This window comes from Oncorhynchus clarkii, unplaced genomic scaffold (assembly GCF_045791955.1).
Source record: "Oncorhynchus clarkii lewisi isolate Uvic-CL-2024 unplaced genomic scaffold, UVic_Ocla_1.0 unplaced_contig_4841_pilon_pilon, whole genome shotgun sequence".
In the NCBI taxonomy this organism is placed as follows: Eukaryota; Metazoa; Chordata; class Actinopteri; order Salmoniformes; family Salmonidae; genus Oncorhynchus; species Oncorhynchus clarkii.
This window is the reverse complement of record NW_027260873.1, coordinates 80,001-105,382: the sequence shown is the minus strand read 5'-3', so window position 1 is coordinate 105,382 and position 25,382 is coordinate 80,001. Positions and strand designations below refer to the sequence as shown.

Genomic DNA, 25,382 nt, shown 5'->3' with positions numbered 1-25,382 from the left:
TCACCTGATTTAGAATTCCTCACAATCAAATGTAGACCGCATTATCTACCAAGAGAATTCTCTTTGATTATAATCACAGCCGTATATATCCCCCCCCAAGCAGACACATCGATGGCTCTGAACAAACTTTATTTAACTCTCTGCAAACTGGAAACGATTTATCCGGAGGCTGCATTCATTGTAGCTGGGGATTTTAACAAGGCTAATCTGAAAACAAGACTCCCTAAATTTTATCAGCATATCGATTGCGCAACCAGGGGTGGAAAGACCTTGGATCATTGTTACTCTAACTTCCGCGACGCATATAAGGCCCTGCCCCGCCCCCCTTTCGGAAAAGCTGACCACGACTCCATTTTGTTGATCCCTGCCTACAGACAGAAACTAAAACAAGAGGCTCCCACGCTGAGGTCTGTCCAACGCTGGTCCGACCAAGCTGACTCCACACTCCAAGACTGCTTCCATCACGTGGACTGGGAGATGTTTCGTATTGCGTCAGATAACAACATTGACGAATACGCTGATTCGGTGTGCGAGTTCATTAGAACGTGCGTTGAAGATGTCGTTCCCATAGCAACGATTAAAACATTCCCTAACCAGAAACCGTGGATTGATGACAGCATTCGTGTGAAACTGAAAGCGCGAACCACTGCTTTTAATCAGGGCAAGGTGTCTGGTAACATGACCGAATACAACCAGTGCAGCTATTCCCTCCGCAAGGCTATCAAACAAGCTAAGCGCCAGTACAGAGACAAAGTAGAATCTCAATTCAACGGCTCAGACACAAGAGGCATGTGGCAGGGTCTACAGTCAATCACGGACTACAGGAAGAAATCCAGCCCAGTCACGGACCAGGATGTCTTGCTCCCAGGCAGACTAAATAACTTTTTTGCCCGCTTTGAGGACAATACAGTGCCACTGACACGGCCTGCAACGAAAACATGCAGTCTCTCCTTCACTGCAGCCGAGGTGAGTAAGACATTTAAACGTGTTAACCCTCGCAAGGCTGCAGGCCCAGACGGCATCCCCAGCCGCGCCCTCAGAGCATGCGCAGACCAGCTGGCCGGTGTGTTTACGGACATATTCAATCAATCCCCATACCAGTCTGCTGTTCCCACATGCTTCAAGAGGGCCACCATTGTTCCTGTTCCCAAGAAAGCTAAGGTAACTGAGCTAAACGACTACCGCCCCGTAGCACTCACATCCGTCATCATGAAGTGCTTTGAGAGACTAGTCAAGGACCATATCACCTCCACCCTACCTGACACCCTAGACCGACTCCAATTTGCTTACCGCCCAAATAGGTCCACAGACGATGCAATCTCAACCACACTGCACACTGCCCTAACCCATTTGGACAAGAGGAATACCTATGTGAGAATGCTGTTCATCGACTACAGCTCGGCATTCAACACCATAGTACCCTCCAAGCTCGTCATCAAGCTCGAGACCCTGGGTCTCGACCCCGCCCTGTGCAACTGGGTACTGGACTTCCTGACGGGCCGCCCCCAGGTGGTGAGGGTAGGAAACAACATCTCCTCCCCGCTGATCCTCAACACTGGGGCCCCACAAGGGTGCGTTCTGAGCCCTCTCCTGTACTCCCTGTTCACCCACGATTGCGTGGCCACGCACGCCTCCAACTCAATCATCAAGTTTGCGGACGACACAACAGTGGTAGGCTTGATTACCAACAACGACGAGACGGCCTACAGGGAGGAGGTGAGGGCCCTCGGAGTGTGGTGTCAGGAAAATAACCTCACACTCAACGTCAACAAAACTAAGGAGATGATTGTGGACTTCAGGAAACAACAGAGGGAACACCCCCCTATCCACATCGATGGAACAGTAGTGGAGATGGTAGCAAGTTTTAAGTTCCTCGGCATACACATCACAGACAAACTGAATTGGTCCACTCACACAAACAGCATCGTGAAGAAGGCGCAGCAGCGCCTCTTCAACCTCAGGAGGCTGAAGAAATTTGGCTTGTCACCAAAAGCACTCACAAACTTCTACAGATGCACAATCGAGAGCATCCTGGCGGGCTGTATCACCGCCTGGTATGGCAACTGCACCGCCCTCAACCGTAAGGCTCTCCAGAGGGTAGTGAGGTCTGCACAACGCATCACCGGGGGCAAACTACCTGCCCTCTAGGACACCTACACCACCCGATGTCACAGGAAGGCCATAAAGATCATCAAGGACATCAACCACCCGAGCCACTGCCTGTTCACCCCGCTATCATCCAGAAGGCGAGGTCAGTACAGGTGCATCAAAGCTGGGACCGAGAGACTGAAAAACAGCTTCTATCTCAAGGCCATCAGACTGTTAAACAGCCATCACTAACACTGAGTGGCTGCTGCCAACACACCGACACTGACTCAACTCCAGCCACTTTAATAATGGGAATTGATGGGAAATGATGTAAATATATCACTAGCCACTTTAAACAATGCTACCTTATATAATGTTACTTACCCTACATTATTCATCTCATATGCATACGTATATACTGTACTCTATATCATCGACTGTATCCTTATGTAATACATGTATCACTAGCCACTTTAACTATGCCACTTTGTTTACATACTCATCTCATTTGTACATACTGTACTCGATACCATCTACTGTATCTTGCCTATGCTGCTCTGTACCATCACTCATTCATATATCCTTATGTACATATTCTTTATCCCCTTACACTGTGTACAAGACAGTAGTTTTGGAATTGTTAGTTAGATTACTTGTTATTACTGCATTGTCGGAACTAGAAGCACAAGCATTTCGCTACACTCGCATTAACATCTGCTAACCATGTGTATGTGACAAATAAAATTTGATTTGATTTGATCTGTCTACATTATATTATGATGTCTGTCTGTCTACATTACATTATGATGTCAATATGTCTACATTATATTACGATGTCTACTCTACATTACATTATGATGTTGATCTGTCTACATTATATTATGATGTGGATCTGTCTACATTACATTATGATGTCTACTCTACATTACATTATGATGTCTCTGTCTACATTATATTATGATGTCTGTCTGTCTACATTACATTATGATGTTGATCTGTCTACATTACATTATGATGTCTGTCTGTCTACATTACATTATGATGTTGATCTGTCTACATTACATTATGATGTCTGTCTGTCTACATTACATTATGATGTCTGTCTGTCTACATTACATTATGATGTCTGTCTGTCTACATTACATTATGATGTCTACTCTACATTACATTATGATGTCTACTCTACATTATATTATGATGTCTCTGTCTACATTATATTATGATGTCTACTCTATATTACATTATGATGTTGATCTGTCTACATTACATTATGATGTTGATCTGTCTACATTATATTATGATGTCTACTCTACATTACATGATGATGTTGATCTGTCTACATTATGATGTCAATATGTCTACATTATGATGTCGATCTGTCTACATTACATTATGATGTTGATCTGTCTACATTATATTATGATGTCTACTCGACATTACATTATGATGTCAATATGTCTACATTATATTATGATGTCAATATGTCTACATTATATTATGATGTCTACTCTACATTACATTATGATGTCGATCTGTCTACATTACATTATGATGTCTATCTGTCTACAGTACATTATGATGTCTATCTGTCTACATTATATTATGATGTCAATATGTCTACATTATGTTATGTTGTCTGTCTACATTACATTCTATTATTATCTGTAATGTGACTTATCTTATAGTATTATTATCTCTCATATGAATATCTCATAGTATCATTATTTCTAATGTGACTTATCTTATAGTATTATTATCTATAATGTGACTATCTCATAGTATCATTATTTCTAATGTGACTTATCTTATAGTATTATTATCTCTAATGTGACTATCTCATAGTATCATTATTTCTAATGAGACTATATTATCTTATATTATTATGATCTCTTTATTATGATCTCTGTTACACACATTCTCATAGTATCATTATTATAGTATTATTATCTCTCATATGACTATCTCATAGTATCATTATTTCTAATGTGACTTATCTTATAGTATTATTATCTCTAATGTGACTATCTCATAGTATCATTATTTCTAATGAGACTATATTATCTTATATTATTATGATCTCTGTTACACACATTCTATCCAGGGTCTGAGGGGCCTATTTCTATGTATATCTTCTCACGGGTTCATCTCAGGTCACTCAACGGGGCTAAATGTCACACACACCACCGACACGCGCACACACACATACAATTGCACGCTGACATTAGCAAGACCACGGCCACCATTTGACCTAGATAGGTTGTGTGTATGTATTGATATGTAGGCTACGTGTGGCACGTTTTTATTTATGTAGTTCTATTCCATATTCTATAGCTGTTCTTGTCTATTAATGTTCTGTATCATGTCATGGTTCATGTTTTGTGTTGGACCCCAGGAAGAGTAGCTGCTGTTTGGGGATCCTAACCAAATACCAAATACCACCACGACTGGAGTATAGCAGGTGACTGTCCGTCTTTCCAGAGAGTGTCAATTCTAACTGCGTCCCTGAAAAAGAGTGATGAAAGTCATGCGGTCAGAAAACACTGGGGTGTAAAGAACTATAGTCATACAACAGGTTATCAAACAGTGTCACGCCCTGACCTTAGTTCCTTTTTTATGTCTCTATTTTGGTTTGGTCGGGGTGGGCATTCTATGTTGTTTTTCTATGTTTTCTTTTCTATGTGTTTGGGCTGGATGGTTCCCATTCAGAGGCAGCTGTCTATCGTTGTCTCTGATTGAGAACCATACTTAGGTAGCCTGTTCTCACCTGGTGTTTGTGGGTAGTTGTTTCCTGTTTTGTGTTTACACCTTCAGGACTGTTTCGATTTTTCATTTCTTACATTCACATTGTTATTTTGTGTGTTCTGTGTTAATAAATGATCATGGACACTTACCACGCTGCGTTTTGGTCCGATCCTTCCTACTCCTCATCCGATGAAGACGAAGATCGTTACAAACAGGGAGTCGTAGCTGTGTTGATGTACGTGGGGCTCGCGCAAACCAGATTGAAAAGTGCCTGGGTATAATGTTCATCTGACTGAAACAACTCCAGCAACAGATCGGCACCTCGAATGGGGTTGTTGTGTGTGTTTGAGTAAGCCCATTCTAGGGTAATGCTGGGGAGAGAGAGAGAGAATTAGACAACTATGACAGCTGGGTCTGTACATAGTCAAAGGTAAGCTTTGAGGGGACTCCTACAGTAGGTACACCTACAGCTCATCCCTTGGCAGCAGTACTGTGGACTACTTTATCACTGACCTCAACCCAGAGTCTCTCAGAGCCTTCACAGTCAGCCCACTGACACCCCTATCAGACCACATGAAAATCACAGCATACTTGAACAGAGAAGTACTCAACCATGAGGCGTCAAAGCCCAACAAACTGCATGCTATTCAGAAATGCTATAGATGGAAGGAAGATAGTGTGTAGAAACCTTCCAAAGAGCAATTGGCCAAAAACACTATCTGCAATAGTGAAGGTGTAAACTTAGAAGTAGAAAGCCTGAGTAGTATATTTGACATATCTGCTAACATATCAAATAAAATAAATTCAAGCAGAAAACCTAGAAAATGAACAGCAATGAGAAATGGTTTGATGAAGAATGCAAAAACCTAAGAAAGAATCTGATAAACCAGTCCAATAAAAAACCTAAGATACGCCTTTACTGTGGGGAAACACTAACACGATACAGAAACACACTACAAGGAAGGAACAGCACGTCAGAAATCAGCTCAATGTGATTGGAGAATCCATCAAATCAAGCCACTACTGGGAAAATTGGAAAACACTGAACAAACAACAACATGAAGAGCTAGCTATCCAAAATGGAGATGTTTGGATTAACCACTTCTCCAACCTCTTTGGCCATATAACAAACAACAAACTGCTAAAACATGTACATGATCATCTGAACATAGGATCAACTGTGGATCCTCTAATTACATTGAATGAACTGCAGGACAAAATACAAACCCACCAACCCAAAAAGGTATCCTAAATGGTATCCTAAATGGTATCCTAAATGAAATGATAAAATATACAGACCACAAATTCAAGTTGGCTATACTCAGCCGCACCAATGTGTCGGAGGAAACACCATGCACCTGGCAACCTTGATTAGCGCGCACTGCGCCTGGCCCACCACAGGAGTCACTGGTGCGTGATGAGACAAGGATATCCCTACCGGCCAAGCCCTCCCTAACCCGGACGACGCTAGGCCAATTGTGCGTCGCCCCACGGACCTCCCGGTCACGGCCGGTTATGACAGAGCCTGGCCGTGAACCCAGAGTCTCTGCTGGCGCTGCAGTACAGCGTCCTTAACCACTACGCCACCCGGGAGGCCTCAAAAACAGCTTTTGAATCAATTTGCCATGGGCCCCTGCTGTATAAACTGATGGAAAGCGGTGTTGGAAGAAACCCTACGATATTATAAAATCAATGTACACAAACAAGAAGTGTGTAGTCATAATTGTCAATAAACACACAGATTTCTTCCCTCAGGGCCAGGGTATGAGACAGGGATGCCGCTTGAGCTCCCCCCTCTTCAACATTTATATCAATGAATTGGCAAGGGGCACTAGAATAGTCTGCAGCTCACAGCCTCACCCTACCAAACTCTGAAATCAAATGTTTACTGTTTGCTGATGATCTGGTGCTTGTGTCCCCAACCAAGGAGGGCCTACAAAAGGACCTAGATCTTCTGCACAGATTCTGTCAGACTTGGGCCCTGACAGTGAATCTCAGTAAGACTAAAATAAAGGTGTTCCAAAGAAGGCCCAGATGCCAGGACCCACATCTCCTTTGCATAGAGTTGATCAAGCTGTTCTTTGTGGCCTGTGGAATGGTGCGCCTGTAACGAATCTCTCCGTCGTCTGAGGAGGAGTAGGAAGGATCGGACCAATGTGCAGCGTGGGAAGTGTCCATGTTAATGTATTAGACTGAACACACAAAACAAAATAACAAAGCGAATGGAAGAAACGAAACAGTTCTGTAAGGTGACATACACTCAACAGAAAACAACTACCCACAAATCATAGTGGGAACACAGGCTACCTAAGTATGGTTCTCAATCAGAGCCAATGATTGACAGCTGCCTCTGATTGGGAACCATACCAGGCCAAAGGCAGAAATACAAAACATAGAACAAACATAGAATGCCCACCCCAACTCACGCCCTGACCAAACTAAAACAGAGACATAAAAAAGGAACTAAGGTCAGGACGTGACAGTGCCAGTCATATTCAATGGCTGTGCAAAGTTGCTGGATATTGGCGGGAACTGGAACATGTTGTCGTTCACATCAATCCAGAGCATCCCACACATGCTCAATGGGTGACATATCTGGTGAGTATGCAAGCCATGGAAGAACTGGGAAATGTTCAACTTACAGGAATTGTGTACAGATCCTTGTGACATGGGGCCGTGCATTATCATGCTGAAACATGAGGTGATGGCACAACAATGGGGTTCAGGATCCCATCAAGGTATCTCTGTGCATTAAAATTGCCATTAATAAAATTAAATTGTGTTCATTGTCCGTAGCTTATGCCTGCCCATACCATAACCCCACCGCCACCATGGGGCACTCATAATGTTCATAATGTTGGCAACAGCAAACCGCTTGCCCACACGACACCATACACGTGATCTGCGGTTGTGAGGCCAATGGACATACTGCCAAATTCACTAAAAATGACGTTGAAGGTGGCTTATGGTAGAGAAATGAACATTCAAATGAACAGCTCTGGTGGACATTCCTGCAGTCAGCATGCCAATTGCACGCTCCCTCAAAACATGAGACATCCATGGCATTGTGTTGTGTGATAAAACGGCACATTTTAGAGTGGCCTTTTATTGTCACCAGCAGAAGGTCCACATGTGTAATGATCATGCTGTTTAATCAGCTTCTTGATATGCCACACCTGTCAGGTGGATGGATCATCTTGTCAAATGAGGAATGCACGCTAACTGGGATCTAAACAAATTTGTGTTCAACATTTTTGAGAAATGTATGGAACGTTTCTGCGATCTTTAATTTCAGCTCATGTAAACATGGGACCAACACATGTTGCATTTATATTTCTGTTCCGTGTATATTAAAGGGTTTTGGTTGGTATAAAGTTATTCAACTGTTAATAGGCATGTAGCTAGTTAACCCCTTAGTGAATTTGTTGTGTATTGGAGACAATGGATAGCAACATGATTTCATCTGGATCTGGACTGGAGAACTCTGGTCACGCATGTAACAGTTTGACTGAACCACTACCCCATCTCATATAATGTCCAACAGGTGTGTGTGTGTGTGAGAGAGAGATATGTCATAAAGAACATGTTCTAGCCTCTAAGACATATCAGTATGTCATGATGTCAGTTCCTCTTAGTTCACCAACTCTCTCTTTCATAAATGCACGCCACTGCGTGCACACACACAAACACACACACACACACACACACACACACACACACACACACACACACACACACACACACACACACACACACACACACACACACACACACACACTCTCTCCCCCTCTCCCTCTCCACCCCACTCTCCTCTCCACTCTCTCTATTGCTCCCTTCCCTCTGTTTGTGCACCGACCATACCCCACCACCCCACCTCAGTTGAATTTAGTGCCTCAGCCGACAGCTCATTGACAACTTCTGTGACGGGCAGGAGTATTCCATGTCAAAGACCACGTATATAGAAATACCAGCTAGGAGACTACAATGGCACCTAAACCCATGTGTTTTGCGTGAAGTGACGAGCCTCAGTGTGTGAAAATTATTAAGAAAACGTGGTCATAAACACCCACAGAACTTATGTATATTTTATATTGTGAATTATACTTCAAATAGGCAAACAACATTGTATGAGTAATCTGCAATAATCTGATTTAGCTTCAGTGGAGTATTTAAAAGATCTGTTTATTCTTGTTATGTTCAATAATATCCCCTTAATCGAGAATCAATAAAAAAATAACGTAATGTGGTCGGACGCATAGCCTTTTCACCATGTTGTTACGTATATGGTATGGCCACTTGATATTTTTACAGGTGTAGGCTATAGTTACCATCTCTGCGCTCCAGATTCGGGAACATGGACGCGCAGAGTGCAGTTCGCGCTCATACCAGAACGCACCTCCCACTTACAACTTTTTAAAAAAGTTCTAGAGCCTCTCGTCCTCCAATTGTTAAAACTCGGGACGCGCTTGACATAGGGGGCATACCTCTCGGAGACTTCTGGACCGCAACTTTGACACGCAGAGAGAAATGTTCTGCACAGGGATTTCAATAGGCTACCTTTCTGAAGTTTGTGGACAATACAACTGTATTAAAGGGATTTGAGCCTCATAGACACGTCGATAAAGTGGATAAGAAATAGCACTGTTTTGAGCACATTTCGGGACTACATTTTGCCAGGTAGGTGTCTCACGAAGAACTTTCTTCTACTTCTGGTGCGACTTTATGATGGAAACAAGTAGGCTAGTATCCAGTAGCTTCGTCTGTGACCGTTTGGAGACCGCGCAATCATTCTGCAGGTTGTTCTGTGCGCTCCAAAGTGCACCTCGGACGGTGTTTACTGTTCAGGCGAGATATGGCTTGGGGAAGTTATAAGAGGGATTTCTCTGGGTTACTGTCTGTGAGCTGAATGCCTGGCACTGCGTGTCTTTATTAGAAACGAGAATAGTTTTGTGATCACATTTTATATTAAAACATTTCCGAGTTGTTCCTCTTAAAATGTAGGATACTATATGTCATGTATGTCTATCCCATTATCCGTGCTTATCGATCTCACCACGAGCAACGAGCACTGACTAGCCTATAGCCAAGGTTTATATGGCCGAACATTTCTCCCCCAACATAGTTATTTTCTATCTCACTTCGAAACCGCATCCACAGAAACCTTTGAAAGCGGATCATTGTCAAGATGTGATATGGTCGTTTATATCTGCGTGTCAAAATATCTTTACCGTGTGGTGCCTAGCTCACCATTCTATAATAAAATCTCTGCGCAGCCAGAGACCCTCACAGAGAGAGTCATGCAGAATAGAGATACGGTTCCAGCTAGGCAAAAACTGCTGGAACCGACGTTGTTTCCATCATAATAATAATTTAAATATCCGAAGGTCGTTGATTTCACGTTGAATTCACGGTAGTTGACAACTCAACCAAATGTATAACTCAACCAAATTAAAACTGGACGTTGAACTGACGTCTGTGCCCAGTGGGTTGTTAGTTAGAGGCACAGCAGGCAGGTCAGGGTGGTGTGTTATCGGTTGTTGATGTTGGTTTATCCCGTTTGTGTTTGTTTGTTTTAAAGGTAATTGAATTAGAGCTTGTTATCTCACTAATCGACCAGGGTTGTCATCTCTTCTTTGTTTATTTAAACTTTAACCTGGTTGGATTAGGTTGACTTGTCTTTTTTGTATACAATAGAATAGTAATGGCATGGTAATAACAACTTAATCAAATCCAAATTCTAAAAATGCTATTATTGCTGTGGTTGTGAGAATAGCACATTTGTGATTTTGAGAAACAATCACCTTGACTACTCAAGTCTACCTAATGTTATTCAGAGGCCTCTATGTCAATGACTTTGTGTGAAGAGATGTAATAAAGCATGCTAGATAAATACAAGTCAGCGAGGCAGCCAGGAAGGGCACCTAAACAAACTGAAGTCTATAAAGGGATGGGAAAAGTAAAGACCGAGATGGAGGGACAGAGAGAACGAGGGAGGAAGAGATCAGCAGAGAGAGCGAGGGGGGAAGAGATCAGCAGAGAGAGCGAGGGAGGAAGAGATCAGCAGAGAGAGCGAGGGGGGAAGAGATCAGCAGAGAGAACGAGGGAGGAAGAGATCAGCAGAGAGAGCGAGGGAGGAAGAGATCAGCAGAGAGAGCGAGGGAGGAAGCAAACATTCCTGACTTGGTGTCTCAGCAATTTAATTAAAGAACGTCAAAGATGCTAACACACACACACACACACACACACATCATTGTGAGATCCCCCCTACTTACCCCCACCCCCCCCAAACACTTTGGTCTTGGACTAATCCCAGGGGTCAGCTAATAAGTGTTCGGGTCATGCCACCATGACAACTAAATAGGGGGACCCCTGATTGAGTTAATGATGGAAGCTAAGAGGTACAAGGTGAAGAGGATTTTGTTTGGTGTGTGTGTGTTAAACTAAAGAGTGCGAAGCAGCTATTAGAAAATGAGAAGTGGTTGTGTGTGGTTGTAGTGTTATCAACAACAGCAGCAGTAGTGTAAATCCTCTCCTCTTAGCCAGGCTTAACTGTGCCCTGTGGTGCTTTGGTGGTGCTCCCTCTAGGTCCTCCAGGTCAGCTTTTACTCTGGGTTCCCCTTGTTAGGAAGCTTTTACTCTGGGTTCCCCTTGTTAGGAAGCTTTTACTCTGGGTTCCCCTTGTTAGGAAGCTTTTACTCTGGGTTCCCCTTGTTTGGGAGCTTTTACTCTGGGTTCCCCTTGTTAGGAAGCTTTTACTCTGGGTTCCCCATTGTTAGGGAGCTTTTACTCTGGGTTCCCCTTGTTAGGGAGCTTTTACTCTGGGTTCCCCTTGTTAGGGAGCTTTTACTCTGGGTTCCCCTTGTTAGGGAGCTTTTACTCTGGGTTCCACATTGTTAGGAAGCTTTTACTCTGGCTTCCCCTTGTTAGGGAGTTTTTACTCTGGGTTCCCCTTGTTAGGAAGCTTTTACTCTGGGTTCCCCTTGTTAGGGAGCTTTTACTCTAGGTTCCCCTTGTTAGGGAGCTTTTACTATGGGTTCCCCTTGTTAGGGAGCTTTTACTCTGGGTTCCCCTTGTTAGGGAGCTTTTACTCTGGGTGTTAGGGAGCTTTTACTCTGGGTTCCACATTGTTAGGAAGCTTTTACTCTGGGTTCCCCTTGTTAGGGAGCTTTTACTCTGGGTGTTAGGGAGCTTTTACTCTGGGTGTTAGGCAGCTTTACTCTGGGTTCCCCTTGTTAGGGAGCTTTTACTCTGGTTTCCCCTTGTTAGGGAGCTTTTACTCTGGGTTCCCCTTGTTAGGGAGCTTTTACTCTGGGTTCCCCTTGTTAGGGAGCTTTTACTCTGGGTGTTAGGTAGCTTTTACTCTGGGTGTTAGGGAGCTTTTACTCTGGGTTCCCCTTGTTAGGGAGCTTTTACTCTGGGTTCCCCTTGTTAGGGAGCTTTTACTCTGGGTTCCCCTTGTTAGGAAGCTTTTACTCTGGGTTCCCCATTGTTAGGGAGCTTTTACTCTGGGTTCCCCTTGTTAGGGAGCTTTTACTCTGGGTGTTAGGGAGCTTTTACTCTGGGTGTTAGGCAGCTTTACTCTGGGTTCCCCTTGTTAGGGAGCTTTTACTCTGGTTTCCCCTTGTTAGGGAGCTTTTACTCTGGGTTCCCCTTGTTAGGGAGCTTTTACTCTGGGTTCCCCTTGTTAGGGAGCTTTTACTCTGGGTGTTAGGTAGCTTTTACTCTGGGTGTTAGGGAGCTTTTACTCTGGGTTCCCCTTGTTAGGGAGCTTTTACTCTGGGTTCCCCTTGTTAGGGAGCTTTTACTCTGGGTTCCCCTTGTTAGGAAGCTTTTACTCTGGGTTCCCCATTGTTAGGGAGCTTTTACTCTGGGTTCCCCTTGTTAGGGAGCTTTTACTCTGGGTTCCCCTTGTTAGGGAGCTTTTACTCTGGGTTCCCCTTGTTAGGGAGCTTTTACTCTGGGTTCCACATTGTTAGGAAGCTTTTACTCTGGGTTCCCCTTATTAGGGAGCTTTTACTCTGGGTTCCCCTTGTTAGGAAGCTTTTACTCTGGGTTCCCCTTGTTAGGGAGCTTTTATTACTCTAGGTTCCCCTTGTTAGGGAGCTTTTACTCTGGGTTCCCCTTGTTAGGGAGCTTTTACTCTGGGTTCCCCTTGTTAGGGAGCTTTTACTCTGGGTGTTAGGGAGCTTTTACTCTGGGTTCCACATTGTTAGGAAGCTTTTACTCTGGGTTCCCCTTGTTAGGGAGCTTTTACTTGGGTGTTAGGGAGCTTTTACTCTGGGTGTTAGGGAGCTTTTACTCTGGGTTCCCCTTGTTAGGGAGCTTTTACTCTGGTTTCCCCTTGTTAGGGAGCTTTTACTCTGGGTTCCCCTTGTTAGGGAGCTTTTACTCTGGGTTCCCCTTGTTAGGGAGCTTTTACTCTGGGTTCCCCTTGTTAGGGAGCTTTTACTCTGGGTGTTAGGTAGCTTTTACTCTGGGTGTTAGGGAGCTTTTACTCTGGGTTCCCCTTGTTAGGGAGCTTTTACTCTGGGTTCCCCTTGTTAGGGAGCTTTTACTCTGGGTTCCCCTTGTTAGGGAGCTTTTACTCTGGGATCCCCTTGTTAGGAAGCTTTTACTCTGGGTTCCCCTTGTTAGGAAGCTTTTACTCTGGGATCCCCTTGTTAGGGAGCTTTTACTCTGGGTTCCCCTTGTTAGGGAGCTTTTACTCTGGGTTCCCCTTGTTAGGGAGCTTTTACTCTGGGTTCCCCTTGTTAGGAAGCTTTTACTCTGGGTTCCCTTGTTAGGAAGCTTTTACTCTGGGATCCCCTTGTTAGGGACCATTAAGGAATTAAAACAACCTTGAGTTCTGGTCTTCTTTCTCTCTCTCTCTCTGTCTCTCTGTCTATTCTTTGGTCTCTTTCTCTCCGTTTCAACGATCTTGCTCTCCCTGTCTTTCTTTTCTTTCTCCCTCTATCTGGACTTGCTCTCTGCTCTTTCTATCGCTGCCACACTGTTCTCTCCCTCGCTGTCCCTCCCTACCTCTCTGCTCTTTCTATCGCTGCCACACTGTTCTCTCCTTCACTGTCTCTCCCTACCTCTCTTTCTATCGCCGCCACACTGTTCTCTCCCTCGCTGTCTCTCCCTACCTCTCTGCTCTTTCTATCGCTGCCACACTGTTCTCTCCCTCGCTGTTTCTCCCTACCTCTCTGCTCTTTCTCCAGTCTCAGTCCAGTCTCCTGACCTGCAGCTGTGCAGACACAGACAGAGGGATGGGGCTCTGGTTCATGTGGGAGCGTTTAGAGTGTTTAAGGAAGTTGTCACCATGTGTGATAAAACAGCGAGTGTCTCCTCGAACCCAACATAAATCATCCTGCTGCTGAGAAAGACAGGTTTTAATACAGTAATAGATGACTTGCATCGTATGTCCATTGTTCTCCTTCAATGCCCAAAAGAGCCAAACAGGAAGTAACATTATTATATTGAATATGTCCATTGTCCTCAATGAGTGTCTGAATGTGTTATGCCGACAGTTTGTTCTTGATCTGATGCTCCTTGGTTGGACTGAGAGGTGGTTGGAATTGACCTTTTCTTTGACCTGTGGAATTTAGCCTATAGCCGACACGTTCCACTGCTCTTTAATAGTGTATTTACCTTTCCACAATGAATTATCTTAATGTGACAGCTTTCCTGACACTCTATGAATTGTACCGTTAGTCTAACACGGCACTGACTTGTTCATCGGAGGGGAACCTATGATTCTCAGAACCCAGACCCCCTAGGGAGAGGTTTACGGGTCGCTCCCCCTTGCTCCCTTGTGGTGCACCTCCTTAAAACCCTCCCCCCTCATCCTCGGAGCGTGTTAGGTAAATCCAGGGGTCTAGTGGGAAGGTATTGAGCGTGACACATGTAGCCTTCTCATTACATTCCTCAGTATACTACTCTGAGAGAGGAACCTTTGGCGCTCCTCACTTGAGGTAGAGAGGGATAAGTGGAGAGGTAGAGAGGGATAGGTGGAGAGGTAGAGAGGGATAAGTTGAGAGGTAGAGAGGGATAGGTGGAGAGGTAGAGAGGGATAGGTGGAGAGGTAGAGCGGGATAGGTGGATAGGTAGAGAGGGATAGGTGGAGAGGTAGAGAGGGATAGGTGTAGAGGTAGAGAGGGATAAGTTGAGAGGTAGAGAGGGATAGGTGGAGAGGTAGAGAGGGATAAGTTGAGAGGTGGAGAGGGATAGGTGGAGAGGTAGAGAGGGATAAGTGGAGAGGTAGAGAGGGGTAGGTGGAGAGGTAGAGAGGGATAGGTGGAGAGGTAGAGAGGGATAGGTGGAGAGGTAGAGAGGGATAGGTGTAGAGGTAGAGAGGGATAAGTTGAGAGGTAGAGAGGGATAGGTGGAGAGGTAGAGAGGGATAAGTGGAGAGGTAGAGAGGGATAGGTGGATAGGTAGAGAGGGATAGGTGGAGAGGTAGAGAGGGGTAGGTGTAGAGGTAGAGAGGGATAGGTGTAGAGGTAGAGGGATAGGTGGAGAGGTAGAGGGATAGGTGGAGAGGTAGAGAGGGATAGGTGGAGAGGTAGAGAGGGATAGGTGGAGAGGTAGAGGGATAGGTGGAGAGGTAGAGAGGGATAGGTGTAGAGGTAGAGGGATAGGTGGAGAGGTAGAGAGGGAGAGACATTTGCATATTCAGATACCTGATCAGTCTACAGACTAGTCTTATACTATACCAGAGGTAGAGGGATAGGTGGAGGGGTAGAGAGGGATAGGTGGAGAGGTAGAGAGGGATAGGTGGAGAGGTAGAGAGGGATAGGTGGAGAGGTAGAGAGGGATAGGTGGAGAGGTAGAGGGATAGGTGGAGAGGTAGAGGGATAGGTGGAGAGGTAGAGGGATAGGTGGAGAGGTAGAGGGATAGGTGGAGAGGTAGAGAGGGATAGGTGGAGAGGTAGAGGGATAGGTGGAGAGGTAGAGGGATAGGTGGAGAGGTAGAGAGGGATAGGTGGAGAGGTAGAGAGGGAGAGACATTTGCATATTCAGATACCTGATCAGTCTACAGACTAGTCTTATACTATACCAGAGGCTGAGTTATTTTGACTCCCTCCACCCCTCTCTCAGTTTTGACCCCCAGCCCTAATCCCCTCTCCCCAAGGGCGCAGTCTGGGTTGTGCACACACATGCCTTTTCATCCCATACAATAGCCCCTCAATCCTACACACACACACACGCACACACGCACGCACACACTAACACGCACACACTAACACGCACACACTAACACGCACACACGCACACACTAACACACACACACACACACTAACACGCACACACGCACACACTAACACACACACACACACACACACAGACACACAGACACACACACACACAGACACACACACACACACACACACACACACACACACACACACACACACACACACACAGACACACAGACACACAGACACACACACAGACACCCCCCCCCCCCACACACACACCCCATTCAGAGGTCCCCTGTATACACACTCAGACAGACAGTAGCCTGAGGCTACAGGGTCTTCTCAGAGCACTTCAAAGGCCTTGTCTCTCTAGCTCAGATCAGCTCCACAACTACAGCCACAACAGGTGATGAGAGAGGCCGCTTGGGAAACAGAAGGTAGAGCCACTCTTTTGCTTACTGGGAAGTTGATGGCTCAGTGTGCATATTTGTGTCAGTTATGACAGAGTGTGTTGAGGTATGTATATGTGGCTTTCGTGGTAAGTGTTTTCTGTGTTTCCCTTGGCAACAGCCTGCTCTGAGACCCAGAGCTTCATACAGCCCTGTGTTTAGACAAACAGCAGGAAAATAGACTGTTGGGATGTTATTGCAAGTGGACATTAAGACTTGACACACACACCACTCCACCCCCCCCCCCCCCCCCACACACACACACACACAAGGACACACACATGCTTTGCAATTAAATGTTCTGTTACTTTCTGTACCGATGTCCAGCTGTCAGACTTCCATTGAATAGACAGGCACATTCAGTGACCCCTCCTTTCTACGATAAATTAAGAGCTGTTAGCTGCTTGTACCTGTACTCCGGCCTGCTCCCCCCCCTCTCCAAACCTCTCATACCTCTGTCCACTCCTGCTCCCCCCTACGGGTGGCAGGCAGATTAGGGGGTCAGAAGTCAGAGGGGGGGTGCAGCTGGAGGGGCCAGTCAGAACACAGGTCAGGACAGGGAACTGACGAGGTGGAAGGAGCAGGGTCCAGGAGTGTGTGCGTGTGTGTGTTGGGCGGAGGGGCAGGATTGGGGGTGTAGGAGTTTTGGAAGGCAGGAAACTGGCAGGGAAGAAGGACTAGGGTCGAGGGGTTTGTGTGTGTGTGTGTGTGTGTGTGTGTGTGTGTGTGTGTGTGTGTGTGTGTGTGACTTCAGTTATAATTTGTTCCTTCAGGTATACCACTGCTACTCTCTGTTATCATCTATCCATAGTCACTTTAATAACTCTACCTACATGTACATACTACCTCAACTAACCGGTTCCTCCGCACAATGACTCCTGTACCGGCACCCCCTGTATATAGCCTCGCTATTGTTATTTTACTGCTGCTCTTTAATTAATTGTTACTTTTATCTCTTATTCTAATCCGTATTTTTTTTTAAACTGCATCGTTGGATCATAAGTAAACGTTTCACTGTAAGGTGACCTGATGTATTCGGCTCATGTGACTAATAACATTTGATTTGATTTGAACGTTAAAGGACTTGAATGAGACCTTTGTCTCAACAAGAAGTGTTTTTAAAGTTTGGAAAAAAAAGTATTGAAGGTTGTTTCAGGATACTTAAAGGGGCAATCTGGGATTCAAACTACAACAAAGTGGTCACCATTCAACCTTTTAATTTAAAAGTCAAAAAATGGAAGCACCAATCCCAGAATGCCCCTGTTGACTTCCCTGTTCACATACTCCTCTCCTCTCACACTACAGTGGCTCCCTGAGCCTGTGGTATCTTTGAACTTGGCCATGTTGTTAGCAGATGAGAGCTGTAACCACTTCAAAGTGAAGGAGAACCGATCAGAAGTTAAGCAGCGACAGCGTTTTATACACCAGCGGGAGAGGAGAGGGAAGTAATGAAAGTGTGGGTTTGCACTTGATGCCCTTTCATAGAGAGAGAGAGAGAGAGCGAGAGAGACTAGAGAGGGAAAGGTAGAGAGAGAGAGAGAGAGAGAGAGAGAGAGAGAGAGAGAGACTAGAGAGGGAGAGAGAGAATGAGAGAGAGAGAGACTAGAGAGGGAAAGGTAGAGAGAGAGAATGAGAGAATGAGAGAATGAGAGAGAGAGAGACTAGAGAGGGAAAGGTAGAGAGAGAGAATGAGAGAGAGAATGAGAGAATGAGAGAGAGAGAGAGAGAGAGAGAGAGAGAGGGAAAGGTAGAGAGAGAAAATGAGAGAGAGAGAGAGAGAGAGAGAGAGAGAGAGAGAGAGAGACAAAGAAAGAGAGACAAAGGTAAGGCAAAGTTGAGATGTGGGACAAATAAAAATTGTTTGTTGGACTAAGTCGCTGGTCTTCAATGCTGTCCAGTTAAAATGAGACATTCCTCTGAGGCTGAGCACAGACACTTTGTACAGCCAAGACAAGCACAGCTAGCACACTGCAGTCTGTTGAGAGTCAATCAGCTGCAGAAAATACTGAACAGACTGATGATGAAGGACTTTAATGACTTGATGGCTTTTAGACTGCCTGACCAAGGCTTGACCCTAACTGTTCAGACTGCAGGGCTGTTATGTTTTGATGAGAGACATGATGACAGTCACAAATAGAACATGGATTTGTCCTGAGATTATATTAATGCTAGATATGTAGTTATGAATTATGTGTGTGTGTGTGTGTGTGTGTGTGTGTTGATCCAGAATAACATGGGTTGGAATGTTGTTCAATATCAGAGGAATTTATCTGTGACCAGGAGCCGTTCTTCCAGGTACGCCTCAACATTCTGCAATCTCTATCAGTGTGTGAACAACCTTTACTATGATGCACTCGGTCAATAGACAGACACGCCAATACACACACACACGCAAACTTTGCGATCCATGAGTGTGACTGCTGTGTGTAGTTGATCTGATGATAAAATCCTTTACAAAACCACAGTTACACCATAGAGACCCTACACTGTAAACCCATTGTGTTTTAAATAACCTCTAGTAGCATAGATATCTGTGATGGAGGGCTCCACGAGGGTCATGTATCCCAGGCGGAGCCTCTCTGACAGAGATAACAGCGGAGATAGAGATAGCGGTGGTATTTGTTAAATACAGATCTCTCTGTATAAACCACAACAGAGCTGTACTGTTCCTGAGTGTCAGCGTGTTGAATCAATGGACTATTTTGCTGTAGGCTATTGAGGTTTATCAGTAGCATCAGTTCGAATTCACATTCTGGTCATGTGTGCGTGTGTGTGTGTCTTCTTGCGTGTGTGTGTGTGTGTCTTCTTGCGTGTGTGTGATTGAACACAAACAGAGTAGTGGTCTATGTCTGTATACTGTAGGTGAGAAGTGACGATGTATTTTATTTATCTCTTTCCCTCGTCTTCCTCTTTCTCCCTCCTCATTCTCTCTCTCCCTCCTCATTCTCTGTCTTCCTCCTCATTCTCTCTCTCCCTCCTCATTCTCTCTCTCCCTCCTCATTCTCTGTCTCCCTCCTCATTCTCTCTCTCCCTCCTCATTCTCTCTCTCCCTCCTCATTCTCTCTCTCCCTCCTCATTCTCTCTCTCCCTCCTCATTCTCTCTCTCCCTCCTCATTCTCTCTCTCCCTCCTCATTCTCTCTCTCCCTCCTCATTCTCTCTCTCCCTCCTCATTCTCTTTCTCCCTCCTCATTCTCTCTCTCCCTCCTCATTCTCTCTCTCCCTCCTCATTCTCTCTCTCCCTCCTCATTCTCTTTCTCCCTCCTCATTCTCTCTCTCCCTCCTCATTCTCTCTCTCCCTTCTCATTCTCTTTCTCCCTCCTCATTCTCTCTCTCCCTCCTCATTTTCTCTCTCCCTCCTCATTCTCTCTCTCCCTTCTCATTCTCTCTCTCCCTCCTCATTCTCTCTCTCCCTCCTCATTCTCTCTCTCCCTCCTCATTCTCTCTCCCTCCTCATTCTCATTCTCTCTCTCCCTCCTCATTCTCTCTCTCCCTCCTCATTCTCCCTCTCCCTCCTCATTCTCCCTCTCTCTCCTCATTCTCTCTCTCCCTCCTCATTCTCCCTCTCCCTCTCCCTCCTCATTCTCTCTCCCTCCTCATTCTCTCTCTCCCTCCTCATTCTCTCTCTCCCTCCTCATTCTTCCCTCCTCATTCTCTCTCCCTCCTCTTGAATGACATCATTTTGTAGTCCCTTACCAAACATTGCAGATGCCTCCATGGCTTCACTATAAGTAACATGTCAACACTTCTCTCAGAGCAAGTCATTGGTCCTACATAGTGTGTGTGTGTGTTAAAAGTTTTACTGCACACTTGTGATTTAAGTTCAGTTTATGACCTCCTAATATTTAAGGATAGAATTTGGGGAGGGTAATTTGACCCTTAGATCTGTCAACTTCCACCCAGAATGTGTCTGTCTCTGGGAACAAACAGAGGTCACTGGCTAAATGGCTTTATCCACCAAATCAACACGTAGACTAAATGAAAACTTTACCAGAACACTGTGAAGGAGACTGGAGTGAACGGATGGTCAGTCCTAGATATCTCTCTCTCTCTCTCTCTCTCTCTCTCTTTCTCTCTCTCTCTCTCTCTCTCTCTCTCTCTCTCTCTCTCTCTGTCTGCCTGTCTGCCTGTCTGCCTGTCTGTCTGTCTGTCTGTCTGTCTGTCTGTCTGTCTGTCTGTCTGTCTGTCTCTCTGTCTCTCTGTCTCTCTGTCTCTGTCTCTCTCCAGGGGTCCATGAGGAGTTTGAGTAAACAGTTATGTGAGAGAGTAAACACTAAAGGTTCAGTAACCTACACATCATCTGTCATTTCCCCTTCCACAATCCTCCCTCCTTAGTTACACACCAGTTCCCTCAATACACACATTTTCATTTTTCACTTGTTTACTCTATTCTTACGAAAACCTAACTGAGTCACACTCACGCACAAACACACACCAATGGATGAATACCCCCCTCTCAGTCCATCCTTGGGCCAGTAACCGAAAGGTTGCTGGTTCTAATCCCTGAGCCGGCAAGGTGGATAAATCTGCCGTTCTGCCCTTAAGCAAGGCAGTTAACTACCAACAACAGCTTCTCCCCAGGCCCCGATGACGTGGACGTCGATTAATGCCCCCTCCCCTCCGCACCTCTCTGATTCAGAGGGGTCAGTTCATATGCGGAAAGACACATTTGGTTTGAATGCAGTTGAACAACTGACTAAGTATCCCCATTTCCCTTTTCTTTTCTTCTAAATCTCCACAGACATCTGCAGTATAACTCCCCTCACTGGCTTAACGCTGGGGTGGTGAGGTGATCCAGCCGTGTGTAGTGTAGTGTAGTGTCTAGTGTATGTGTCTTATTGGTCAGACACAGGCACATACAAGGTCAGTGTGCTAACGAGGAGTCTGTGTGGCTAACTAATATGACAGATGTGTGTTTAGGAGTGTGTGTTTGTGTTCCTGTGTGTGTGGGTGTGTTGGGGGGGGGGGGTTAATGTGTCTCAGATACATACATACATACATACATACAGCTACCCAATCTCAGAGGTGTCTACTGTTTACAGCTCCAGTTAGACATGGGGAGGTCTATCACTACTGTTTACAGCTCCAGTTAGACATGGGGAGGTCTATCACTACTGTTTACAGCTCCAGTTAGGCATGGGGAGGTTTATCACTACTGTTTACAGCTCCAGTTAGACATGGGGAGGTCTATCACTACTGTTTACAGCTCCAGTCAGACATGGGGAGGTCTATCACTACTGTTTACAGCTCCAGTTAGACATGGGGAGGTCTATCACTACTGTTTACAGCTCCAGTTAGACATGGGGAGGTCTATCACTACTGTTTACAGCTCCAGTTAGACAAGGGGAGGTCTATCACTACTGTTTACAGCTCCAGTTAGACATGGGGCAGGTCTATCACTACTGTTTACAGCTCCAGTTAGACATGGGGAGGTCTATCACTACTGTTTACAGCTCCAGTTAGACATGGGGAGGTCTATCACTACTGTTTACAGCTCCAGTTAGACATGGGGAGGTCTATCACTACTGTTTACAGCTCCAGTTAGACTTGGGGAGGTCTATCACTACTGTTTACAGCTCCAGTTAGACATGGGGAGGTCTATCACTACTGTTTACAGCTCCAGTCAGACATGGGGAGGTCTATCACTACTGTTTACAGCTCCAGTTAGACATGGGGAGGTCTATCACTACTGTTTACAGCTCCAGTTAGACATGGGAAGGTCTATCACTACTGTTTACAGCTCCAGTTAGACATGGGGAGGTCTATCACTACTGTTTACAGCTCCAGTTAGACATGGGGAGGTCTATCACTACTGTTTACAGCTCCAGTTAGACATGGAGAGGTCTATCACTACTGTTTACAGCTCCAGTTAGACATGGGGAGGTCTATCACTACTGTTTACAGCTCCAGTTAGACATGGGGAGGTCTATCACTACTGTTTACAGTTTCAGTCAGACATGGGGAGGTCTATCACTACTGTTTACAGCTCCAGTTAGACATGGGAAGGTCTATCACTACTGTTTACAGCTCCAGTTAGACATGGGGAGGTCTATCACTACTGTTTACAGCTCCAGTTAGACATGGGGAGGTCTGTCACTACTGTTTACAGCTCCAGTCAGACATGGGGAGGTCTATCACTACTGTTTACAGCTCCAGTTAGACATGGGGAGGTCTATCACTACTGTTTACAGCTCCAGTCAGACATGGGGAGGTCTATCACTACTGTTTACAGCTCCAGTTAGACATGGGGAGGTCTATCACTACTGTTTACAGCTCTAGTTAGACATGGGGAGGTCTATCACTACTGTTTACAGCTCCAGTCAGACATGGGGAGGTCTGTCACTACTGTTTACAGCTCCAGTTAGACATGGGGAGGTCTATCACTACTGTTTACAGCTCCAGTTAGACATGGGGAGGTCTATCACTACTGTTTACAGCTCCAGTTAGACATGGGGAGGTCTATCAATCACTACTGTTTACAGCTCCAGTTAGACATGGGGAGGTCTATCACTACTGTTTACAGCTCCAGTTAGACATGGGGAGGTCTATCACTACTGTTTACAGCTCCAGTTAGACATGGGGAGGTCTATCACTACTGTTTACAGCTCCAGTTAGACATGGGGAGGTCTATCACTACTGTTTACAGCTCTAGTTAGACATGGGGAGGTCTATCACTACTGTTTACAGCTCCAGTCAGACATGGGGAGGTCTGTCACTACTGTTTACAGCTCCAGTTAGACATGGGGAGGTCTATCACTACTGTTTACAGCTCCAGTTAGACATGGGGAGGTCTATCACTACTGTTTACAGCTCCAGTTAGACATGGGGAGGTCTATCAATCACTACTGTTTACAGCTCCAGTTAGACATGGGGAGGTCTATCACTACTGTTTACAGCTCCAGTTAGACATGGGGAGGTCTATCACTACTGTTTACAGCTCCAGTTAGACATGGGGAGGTCTATCACTATGTTGGGGTCCACAAAGGGATGACATCATGTAGCGGTTGGGGGGGAACTCGGGCACCTGGAAGGAGGAGGGGTATTGGAAAAGGAGGAGGACTGAGGATAGATTGGGCCTTGCTCTTCCTGTTTCTCTCGACATACTCTCTTGTGTGTGTGTGTGTGTGTGTGTGTGTGTGTGTGTGTGTGTGTGTGCGCGTGTGTGTGTGTGCGCGTGTGTGTGTGTGTGTGTGTGTGTGTGTGTGTGTGTGTGTGCAGCCTGTAGAAGAGCCCTTCTCTCCCCCTGGCACACCTGCAGCTAAGTGGAAGAGACTCAAGAGGCTCATCACTATTTGCTGAAAGATATGACAAGCCTGCAGGTTAGAGAGAGAGGTGGAGAGTGAGACACAGCCATAGGGCTTGGGTCTGTTTAAAACACACAAACACACACTCACGCAGTGTGGGTGTTGACACGATTTGCAATTACCAATTCACCATGGATATGTTCTTTGGCAGTTGTAGCTTTGTGTCGTGTTGAGTAAACACCCCAGGGCTTTTAGTCATCTTTGATAAGTCTTAAAATCTCTTCCTTAAGATTCCAAAAACAAAAGCAGGAAAAACAGGTCGTCCCAAATGTTCCTCAAGACTGGTACATACTGTATGTGTGTGTTTATGTGTGTGTGTGTGGAGAGGATCTAGAGACTCCAGACAAGTACAGACACATCTGACTTCTCTATAAAAACCAAGCACCGTCTTTACGTTCTCTTAAATATCTGTGTAAACTAATGTAGTTCATCACAACCTCCTCAACAAGCCCCAGACAGGACGTGATAAAACATCTCCTCTATTTAAAACCTCTTAGAGCTACCCCCCTACCGTGGAGAGTGTTAACTGTAGTAAAGGACAGGAGCTTCTCCTCTGGATTTGTCTTTCCACTTCTGTAAGTGATCTGATATTAGAGACATAAACTGGGTGCTACTAAGTTTGTCCTTGTTCTAAGACCTGGGGGGAACAGTGCTGCTTTTGTTAGAGCAGAACAGGACTGTGTGTGTTGAAGTGATGGAAGAGTACCAGAGTGTGACAAGAAGCACACCTACATGCCAGTATAGCACATGTTCCTCCTACAGTAGCTGACATCCTAGACATTCCTTACCGTGGTCTCTGTCTCTCCCTCTCTGTCTGTCTGTCTCTCTCTCGCTCACTCTCTCTGTCTCTGTTTCTGTCTCTGTTTCTGTCTCTGTTTCTGTCTCTGTTTCTGTCTCTGTTTCTGTCTCTCTCTCTGTCTGTCTGTCTGTCTGTCTGTCTGTCTGTCTGTCTGTCTGTCTTTCTCTGTTTCTGTCTCTCTCTCTCTCTTTCTCTCTCTCTCTTGCCATCTCTGTCTCTGTCTCTGTTTCTCTCTGTTCTTTCTCTGACTGTCTCTCTGTCTTTCTCTCTCTGTCTCTCTCTCTCTCTTGCTGTCTCACACATACATTTTACATTAACTAGTGTACTTTTTTTCAAGTCTCAAAGCCCCACAAATCTTTCCAAACCATGTTGACTCTGCTTGGCCCTCCAGTACACCTAGAAGCCATTACTGTACGTTTCATGTTGTTCTCACCTACAGTATATATAGGGAGACAGACTGTCTCATAACAGCTAATAAAACTAACAGATTAGAGAGAGAGAAAAGAGCTGCAAGGTGGAGCTGTCAGAACGAGGGAGAGAGATTAAAGAAATAGAGAGACATTATAGAAGGGGGGAAAGAAGTGGAGAGAGAGAGAGATTAAAAAGTGATCAGAAAAAGTGAGATTGTTGAGATACTGTTATACCGGTATACTGCTGGTACATGAAACAGAGGGAATTATGGAACACATTTCAGTGTTCCAAACGGTGGGCGGAGTTGAGTGTCATCATTCCAATGCCACATGCTCTATTGTCCCCAAGACACTGTCATTGTCCCTAAGGCCTCTCCACTGTCTCAGAGGCAACATGTATTTACAGCCATAA

The 25,382-nt window shown here is 45.3% G+C and overlaps 1 protein-coding gene across 1 annotated transcript in view; it reads left to right on the top strand.

Moving 5' to 3' along the window:
• Window positions 1–9,305: 9,305 nt before the first annotated feature.
• The window catches only part of LOC139402032 (vasorin-like), a 39,205-nt gene continuing 23,128 nt past the window's right edge, over window positions 9,306–25,382 (top strand). Inside the window, exon 1 of the mRNA XM_071146082.1 lies at window positions 9,306–9,507. The gene's annotated coding sequence lies outside the window, so the exon portion shown is untranslated. The remainder of the gene's footprint in view (window positions 9,508–25,382) is intronic.